The 9,680-nt window shown below is 43.4% G+C and overlaps 1 pseudogene; it reads right to left on the bottom strand.

The window, feature by feature from the left end:
• Window positions 1-532: 532 nt before the first annotated feature.
• On the bottom strand, window positions 533-1,325 carry LOC129512181 (39S ribosomal protein L16, mitochondrial-like; annotated as a pseudogene).
• Window positions 1,326-9,680: the final 8,355 nt, after the last annotated feature.

A 9,680-nucleotide genomic window follows, 5' to 3' on the forward strand; every position in this document is an offset into this window, starting at 1 on the left:
TTTACTTATCCATTCACCTATTGAAGGACATCCTGGTTGCTTCCAAGTTTTGGCAATTATGAATAAAGCTGCTATAAACATCCATATGCAGGTTTTTTGTGTGGATATAAGTTTCTGTCTCCTATGGGTAAATACGAAGGGGCTCAAGTGCTAGATCATATAGTACAAGTATGTTTAGTTTCATAAGACTGTCTTCTAAAGTTGCTGTACCATTTTTGCATTCCTACCAGCAATTATGAAAGTTCCTGTTTCTCCATATCCTCACCAGCACTTGATATTGTCAGTATTCCAGATTTTGGTCATTCTAAAAGGAATGTAATGGTATCTCACTCTTTTTGGTTTGGTTGGTTGGGTTATTTTGAGGTGATACTCAAACTTCCTTTAAGGTAAATACAACATACTTTTAAAAAACCAACAAATATTCACAATTTTTCAGAAATCATTTACTCATATGCTGCTCCTTTGTTAGATTTTTAGAGCTACCCAAAGACTTTAAGGGTAGGCCAAAGGGAAGAACCATGTAGATTCTTTCTCAAGTAGCCTTTTTAGATTTATTTCTCATATTCTCACTACACATGTTTAGACATACGGAGCTTGCCCCCCAGTACTGCCTCTTCTAGGTCAAGTCATACGGGCTCAGGACTTTCTGTATCCCCAGCATGCTGACTGTAGCTATGAGCTCAAAGGTCCAGAGGGTTTGGTTGGGTTGTTCTGTTTTCATTCTTCTTGATCTTTCTGCATCTTTCCTAGAGTCTCATGGTTCACTGCCTTTGCTGGGAAGGGCAACTTGTGGTCAACCTGGTCAAGGAAACGCTTGTATCTCTTTGAATTCACAACCCACACCCATCTCTACTATGAGACCACCAGCCTTCCTCTACGGGAGTCACATAATGATCAATGGCACCTTTGCCTCCTCCACCACATGCAAGTGATGGACTTGAAAGGGGCTGACTCTCTATGAGGCAAACATGTTCTTGGGGTTCATAGAGCAGTAGATTGTCAGGCACATCATTCAAAATGTCCCCAATGGAGGTAACTACCACCCAGTGCCAAGATTCCAAAACTGCCTTCTGGGAACTCAGTAGCTTCAATAGAAGGTCCACGTATGTCACTCAAGTATTGAGGTTCTCTTCTTCCTTTTGGCACAGTGGTGCCCTTTCAACAAATCCAAGCATAGGCCTTTCAGGAATGGAAACATCCTCAAAAGTTGGCACCAGGAGTAACATCTGTAGGCCAGCGCTGGTGGGAGTGGCTGCCCAAAAATCAGGAAGTGGTGCTTACAAGAGTGGCACCCTGACATAAGCCAGCAGCCACCACACGGCCATGTGGGTCAGGCCAGACGGGGTGGCCACAGCTACTACAGCAACTACCTCCACCAGGGACAAGGGTGGCAGCACTGGAATCTGTTCAAGGCTGCTAGTATTACCTTGATTTAATTTGCATTTCCTAATGACATATGATGTTGAATATCTTTTCATATGCTTATTTGCTATCTGCTTTGATGAGGTATCTGTTAAGGCCTTTGGTCCATTCTTTTAATCAGTTGTTTTCTTATTGAGTTTTAAGAATTTTCTGTATATTTTGGAGACCTGTCCTTTATCAGAGGTGTCTTTTGTTAATATTTTCTCCCTCTCTATGGCTTGTCTTCTCATTCTCTTGATGTTGGATTTTGCAGAGAGAAAGGTGTTCATTTTAATGAAGTCCAGCTTGTTGATGGTTTTTTTCATAGATCGTGCCTTTGGGGTTGTATCTAAAAGTCACCACAGTTCCTAAGGTTACCCAGGTTTTCTCCTGTGTTTTCTTCTGGGAGTTTTACAGTTTTGCATTTTACATTTAGGTCTGTGATAATTTCTGTGAAAGGTATGATATCTGTGTCTAGGGTTTTTGTTTTGATTTGTTGTTTTGCACATGGAAGAATATTTTCCTTTTAAGAATAGTTTTTCTTTTAATATATATTCAATGCAGGTACAAGTGAAGAGAGCGATAAGCACAAAAGAGGAAAACAACTCCATGATCTGAAGATAACTGGTACCATTTTGCAGTGAAACCTTTAGACACATGCACATAATGCAGGAATGTAACAGGATTTATTTTTTTTTAAGATTTTTATTTATTCATTCATGAGAGACACAGAGAGAGGGGCAGAGACACAGGCACAGGGAGAGGCAGGCTCCATGCAGGGAGCCCGATGTGACTCGATCACAGGATCCTGGGATTACGACCTGAGCCAAAGGCAGACTTTCAACCACTGAGCCACTCAGGCGTCCCTGTAACAGGATTTAAAATGAGACTTTGTGCTTACTTTCGGCTGAAGCCCTGAAGGTTGATAACAATACAATAGGTACCCAAGGACCCTATATCCCAAATATCCTAATTAAGGAGGTATGACTTCTGTTCAACTGACACAGGTAAACTGAGAGATCATGAAACAAGCTCTGCCAGCTTTGAGCAATCACCCTTCTAGCCTATAACAGTGAGGGCTGAAGAGCAGTGAAAGAAAATTCTATGGAGAGCCTGCCACCTCCAAGGGGGAGAAGAGTGCAGCCCCTCATCCCAAGCCAAGTGGGAGACCATTGGGGAGACCCAGAGAGCTAGATGTGTGCTTCCTAGAGCTTGGGGACTGATGTCTGCCTTTTGCCAAGAGATGCTCACAGGTGAGAGATTGTAGCTGTGCCTAAGTCTGCACAACAGCGAGGGGAAAGGATTGGCCTTCCTTGGTGGCAGGCAGAGATGCATCAGCTTCACTGGGACCCTGGGAACCTGAGGAGGGAGCTGGCCGGGGTCGTTTTAAAAGGGAACCGCCCCACAAAACTCCTGAGCAGTAGGGCAAAGGGCCCAAAGGAGAAAGTGGAAGGGGGACTGCCAGAGACTGCATGGGAAGCTTTCGGCTGTGAGAGACACAGTCCTTCACGAGGAATCTTGGGAGCAGCCTGCAGAAGCACCTGCCAGAGAAAGAGGCTGCAGAGGTGCACGTGGGACACCCGCAGGAGCCAATGTGGCCCAGGACTGTGCCTGCTGCTGAAGATGCCGCACCCCCCCACCCAGGACGTTTTAATTCTCAGAGTAAGACTGCCCAACTGACTGAAAGGGACCAGAAATGCTTTGAGACCTGCCTGAGATTCCACCCACGGGCTGCAAAAGGACAAATCCAGAGACCAGGTCCAAAGTAAATGTGGGAGAAAGGAAACAGCTGCTTTAGTATTGCCCTTGTGCCTGTCTTATTCAACAAAACAGAATGAATATCAAAATTATTTTATTTATTTATTTATTTATTTATTTATTTATTTATTTATTTATAGATTTTATTTATTTATTCACTAGACACACAGAGAGGCAGAGACATAGACAGAAGGGGAAGCAGGCTCCCTGGGAGAGCCTGATGTGGGACTTGATCCCCAGACCCTGGGATCACATCCTGAGCTGAAGGCAGACCCTCAAGCCCTGAGCCCCCCATGTGCCCCATAAAAATTATTTTTAAACAAGCAATGGATCATATTGGGATCAATTGCCCCATAAAAATTATTTTAAACAAGCAATGGATCATATCATATTCCTAGATAGATAAAATGACAAGTGTATGTAAAGCTCCTAACTTGATGTTTGGCACATAATAAATGTGCTAGTGTATTATCTATTATCATTATCATCTTCATTCTTAATGATTTTGTAACTTGCCTTTTTTCATTTAATGATATATCCTAAGTATATATTTTCATGCCAATAAATACAATTATGGCCCATAGCCAGAATGTGAGATCCACACTGTCTGTTTATTTAGTAATGTATCCTTCAATTTATAACAGTGCCTGGCATATTGCAAGTAATCAATATAAAATTGTTCAATGAATTATTTCAAGTAAATGCAGTGTTGTTGTATGGATTGTACTATAGTCACTGATCTTCTATTTTTGGTTAGAAAACATTGCAAACAACCACATCTAGGTGCTTTTCAGTCTTTCATGGTTATAAACCAGTCTCTAACAAATATCCTTAGTTTTGTATCTTTGTGTAGATCCTTAATTATTTTCTTGGTATAAATTCTTAGAAGAGGAACTGCAGGGTCAAAAGGTATAAACATTTCATTAAAACTTTGAAAATTCTTGCCAAATTGCCCTCTGGAGGGATTTTGAGACTAAGAAAGAACTAGGAATTTCCCAAGATTATTATTTTTTTTTAATCTTTGCATCTCTCTGGATATTTCCCAGTTCCAAGAGTTTTGGCACGGCTTCAACACAAGAAGGGTTTCTGCAAGGTTGATCATAAAAGCATATTTCAGGAACTTATTCTAGGGTAGAGCTGACTGAGTGAAATGGAAGGAAAAACAGAGCATTTGGCAACAGAAGCAATGTGAGTAACTCCTCGTCCCAGGAAGTCTCAGCTCGAAGAGCACGGATTTATCTCCAAGCATCTCAATGAAGATTACAGGTCAAAATACAACTATTTATTGAGCACCTACTAAGTGTGCACTGCACTGACCACTTTGGAGTGCAGTGTCCTGTCTCTGCCATTCCTCACCACACCGCACCCCCCCTCTGCGCCCAGGCTGAGAGCTCTCCAGGAGAGAGCCTTTGTTGGCTTCATCTTGCATCCCTGGCACGCAGCAGGAGAAAGGCAGTCGATGGAATACATGTTTGTAAGACTGAACAAAACTCTTCTAGGAAAATTCTAGAGGGGTTGGCACCAACTCTGTAAAGCAAACACACATACATATACTCGAATGACTAAAATCAAAAGTGAGAAACAACCACTGTCGTCTTATGCTCTCACACTAGAAGTTCAGGCAGATTTTGGGTTTTGAGCCCCTGCTTAGATCTACTGTCCCCGGATTCATTCAGTACCAGGGTCCAGTAAGAACTGATCATTGTAATGAGGCCGCTGTGTTCCGTTGGGTGAAATAGCAGGCAAAAATTGAAGCCATTAGAATCTTGAGACCCTGAGCCAAAGAACTCAAAAGGTTGAATACCTCTCTTCAGATCTGTGGGCTGAATCTGCATTTGGGGCTTTGGCAGGTTCCCCGGATATTGTCAGTGGGTGAAAGAAACAATATGGCAGGAATGGCTGTCTGCCTACCCAATGTCTATTCACTCCTGCCTCTTTACTATAGAACCAATATTATTATTAGAGACAGTAAAGCCTCTAACTAAAAAATTTTATTTCCAGACCTGCTTTGAGGACAGATAGAAAGGGAGCTGCTGGGTGGGTCTTCCAGAACCATTCCTAAAGGATCCTTATCCATCTTCCTGACTTCCTTGCTTCTTTCTTCTTCGTACCCAGATCACAGACACAATAGCTGGAGCTCCAGCAGCCATACTGCAGCCACAAACTTGAGGTCGAAAATCAATACTAGGGATATTAAAGCAGAAAGGATAGGAGACTTGAACAGACCAGCCCACGCTGCCTGCTTCCAAGCTTTGTTTTACTTGAGAGAGAAGCAAACCCCTATTTGTTTAACTACTGTCACTTGAGGATTCTCTTAGTAAAGGCTAAAGGTAATTGCTAATAGAATGACTTTCTATGGGGTGAAGGACACAGTAGTACCCCTAGGAGCACTTTGTAAATTTTTTTGGGGGGGAGATGTGTTTTTATTGTCACAATATACGGCACTACTTGTATTTAGTTACCAAGAGCCTGAGATGTCTTGTCCCAGATATTCATAGAGATTTAAAACAACAGCAACAAAATGTTTATAATTACCTGTGTCTTAAACATAATTGCATTTTACAAATAAATGTATTTTTTGCATGGTTTCAGATATACCTACCTTTTCCAGGAATGTGACTGCCTTGTAAAACGAAAATTTGGAGGGTGCCTGGGTGGCTCAGTATCTCTCCTCAAATGGATAGGTAAAATCTTTCTTTTAAAAAGATTTTTATTTATTTATTTGAGAGAGAGAGAGAGGGTGAGAGAGAGGGAGAGAGAGCACAAACAAGGGAAGCAGCAGGCAGAGGGAGAGGGAGACGCAGGGTCTCTGCTGAGCAGGGAGCCTGTATTTGTGGAGCTTGATCCCAGAGGGGCTTGATCCCAGGGTCCTGGGATCATGACCTGAGCTGAAGGCAGATGTTCAACCAACTGAGCCACCCAGGTGCCCCTGGATAGGTAAAATCTTTAAAAAAATTTTTTATACTGTTTTTTGGAACATTACAAAGATTTGTTCACTATTTGCAAAATTATATCACCAATGGCAGCTAGTTGTATGCAGTGTAACATACTATATTGGTCTAAGTTTATAGTCCCATCCGTGGTGAGTGTATCAATAACTACAACACTGACTCCTTTGTTTTATCTTCTATTATAGTTGAGCCTAAGCATTTCCATGTTGAAATCCATATTGCTTTATTACAAATTACCACCCTTTTATTTCTTCTTTGAATCTTTCCAGTCAAGGCTTTATGCTGATTTTATTTCTGAGAAGGTGTGTGGTAGGTAGGTCATATTATCTATGTATTTCATGTCAGGATCATAAAGTGTGTTCCATGAAGTGGGGAGGAGGGCATTGGTCTTGCCAGTGTCTGTCGTCCTAACTCATACACACTCAGCCTCCATCTGCTTTCTTTCCTTCTTGTGAAAAGGCAGAAAGGACTGGCAGTAGAGAGCTGAGTGTTTGGGGTCTATGCGTCAAGCAAAAGAGGCCTTTTTTTTTTTTTTTTACATTTATCTGTGGCAAGCCAGGCTTTAGGCATAAGCGCAGAAGATGCATCATGTGCACTGCCATTTGAGAGCTAATTATCTCCGAGAGAGTTGAGTGTTAATCCGTGATCCGCCACCGACAACTCCGTACACATTAGTTTTTCAGAGGACACAGAATTAGGCCAGAACTCTGTGTTGACAGAGGGGGAGGGAGAACAAGGCCCAGTTCTGGGACTCCAGGGACTGAGAAAGGAGAGAGCAGGGAGGTGAGGAAACCACAATGGCCATCTGGGGGTAGGGGAGGAGTGCCAGGGCACTGAGGGCACCTGCAGCCAGCATGGCCAGCCCGCCGATCGCCTTGGTCACCCCTCCGGAGCGACGGAATTAACCACATCTCACACTCCTTAATTGGAGCAGATAATTGGGGAGCTGGCTTTGTGCACAGGAAGTGTGTGCAGTGAGATTTGGCGGAGTGGAACAGGAAGAATGGGGACCACCTGATTTCATCTTGTGCCAAGGAGGGCGACACAAAGCGGCAGTGTCTCCTATGAGCTTGGCAAGGGCATATCAGGGGGACAGGGGCCCTGTGCAAACCGGCGGGTGGCGGATCTTCCGGGGCAGGTCGCTGGAGCAGATGACAGTCAGCAGCTCTGTGACTTTGGGCAGGTAACTTAACCGCTCTGTGTGTGTTTCCTCATCTGTGAAACAACTGAGGAACTACAAATCCCCCTTAAAATTCCATCACTCCGTTCCTGGGCAGGGGGTGGCAGGGGCATGGCCTACTTCCGTGACACCCCAGTACCCCCTCCCCCCCCCACCAGGAGGGGTGTGAAACAAATAAGGACAATCCTTGTTGGGCAGGGGGTTAAATCTTTACCTTCTCCCCAGATAAATCTCAACCCACTTCAGACTGGGAGATACCTTTGTCAAACTTCCCAAGCCAGCCCTTGGCTGGTACTTCTCTCAGAGGTGCCGGGATAGGCACTGGTTAGAGAGGGCTGTTGCCAGGACGACAGAAACCAAACAGGGGCGAAGGTGTCATTATTTCTGAGGATGTGGTTAAGTGAGGCATTCACCTGATGACCATCCCGTGACTGTCAGGCTTCTTTTCGAGTTACTTTTTGGAATCTTCATCCCCAGAAAACCCTTTGTTGTGAAATGTGCTCAGGTCCAGAAAGCAAGTGAGGGCCAGTCAGCAATACTCCCAGTGTGAACTCTGGAATAGCATTTCTTTAGAAAGATTCATCCTCGTTTTGCTCCTGGCTTAGTGCTGCTTCTGTGATGACTGTTTCCTGGGGATTTCCAACCTGAACAGCAAGGAGCCCAGGCCCCAGCTCACGCCCACACTGAGGACAGAGACAGCTGTATTTATTCCCACAAGTGGTAGACAAAGAGAATCAAGAGACTGAACTCGTGTGACCCTGGGTGAGTCTCTACTTCCCTGAGTACTGGAATAGCAACTGAGGCATTTAATGATCTCTATTGTTGAGGGAAAGCTGAGGACCAGTTGCCAAAGCACCGTGAATACCCATTTGTAACAGACATTATTACTTTCATTATTTTGTCTTTTGCTCAAAACTTCTTTTTCATGATCTAGCAATTACACATGAGACCAATAATTTTATGAAATTATAAAATTTTAGTAAAATCATTCGGTGTAGAGTTATTCATGAATAATATCACCATTCATTAAAAATGTTTAAATGCAGAAATGCGTTAGTATTTTTCTTATTAAGCTTGAGCATCACAAATAACTTAGGCTGAATTACAGCCAGTGTAATCTCATGAAAGTGATAAAGTAGAGGAGTGCCTGGCTGGCTCAGTCAGAAGAGCATGCGACTCTTGATCTTGGGATTGTGAGTTCCAGCCCCATGTTGGGTATAGAGATTAGTTAAATAAATAAAACTTTTAAAAAAGTAATTAAGTGTAAAAAAAATATGGCCTAGCTATAAAAATTATCAAACATCTCCAAAGAGAAAATGAAGTCTCATATGTCATTCCCACAACTAGCCTGTAACAGATTTTTTAATCAGCAAATCCATAACAACATTTCCTCACTGAGCTGTTGTGAGGATTCAATGAGAGTATCAAGTTATTGGTGCCCAATGGGCATCTAGTAAATTATAGTTATTAATATGTTTATAGCCTCAAAACCGACACAGCTGCACACAGGCACATGTGTGCGTGTGCATGCACACACATTCTCTCTTCTAGTTCTTTTACAGACAGACCAACTGGTGGAGATGAATGAATACTCTCCTCGGAATGTGAGCATGAAAGGCAGTCATCTATTCTTTGCTTTTTGGGGTGGGGATCAGTATCTAAGATGAGAAACTATCCCTTCATGCCCCCAGGAATCCAGCCCTGGCTAGGTCAGCTCCTGAACTCACACTTCCAGGATAACTGGGAACACAAACCTAGTAAGTATAAGGAACAATCCAAGACTGTACTTGAGTAAGTAACAGCTGGATTTTGCGGTGTAGGTGGGGTTTGGACTTCATGATCCATCTGGAGCAGTTTATGGGTCTGTGGCTACAAATGCTGTGCTGAAAGCTCTGTGGAAGAGGTGCACATGTGCTCTGCCTTGGAGGAGAAGTGAAGCCACCCGGTGGGGTGGGAGGCAATGTGAAGGACCAAAAAAGTCCATTTTCTCTGGGACAGGTGGACCACGAGGCTGATGACAGAGGCTTATGGTGTTATAAAAAATGGTGTCTTGGGATGGTTCTGCATCACTTTGGTAAGAGATAAATTTGGGTTCCCTGAGTCTTGTGTTGTAGGCCAGCCACCAACACAGGGTTCCTCACATCACATACTTTAAGGTGTTACTTAAGTTGAAAGGTTTGGATGTTGCAGATAACTCCAGCCACGTGAATTTTCAATAGCAAACTAGTGGGTAAAGTTGACAGGTTGTTCATGTTCTGCTACTACCCTTCCCTCTGTCTGTTCTAGCCCAATACTAATGGCTTCTTCTCCCACCTGGAAATGAGGGCTCGGTCTAAGGAAGGGGTCTGTGTTCTGTCATTGACATGGTAAAGCGAGTCAAGATGGCCAAT

The sequence above is a fragment of the Nyctereutes procyonoides genome, unplaced genomic scaffold, assembly GCF_905146905.1.
Source record: "Nyctereutes procyonoides isolate TBG_1078 unplaced genomic scaffold, NYPRO_anot_genome, whole genome shotgun sequence".
Classification (NCBI taxonomy): domain Eukaryota; kingdom Metazoa; phylum Chordata; class Mammalia; order Carnivora; family Canidae; genus Nyctereutes; species Nyctereutes procyonoides.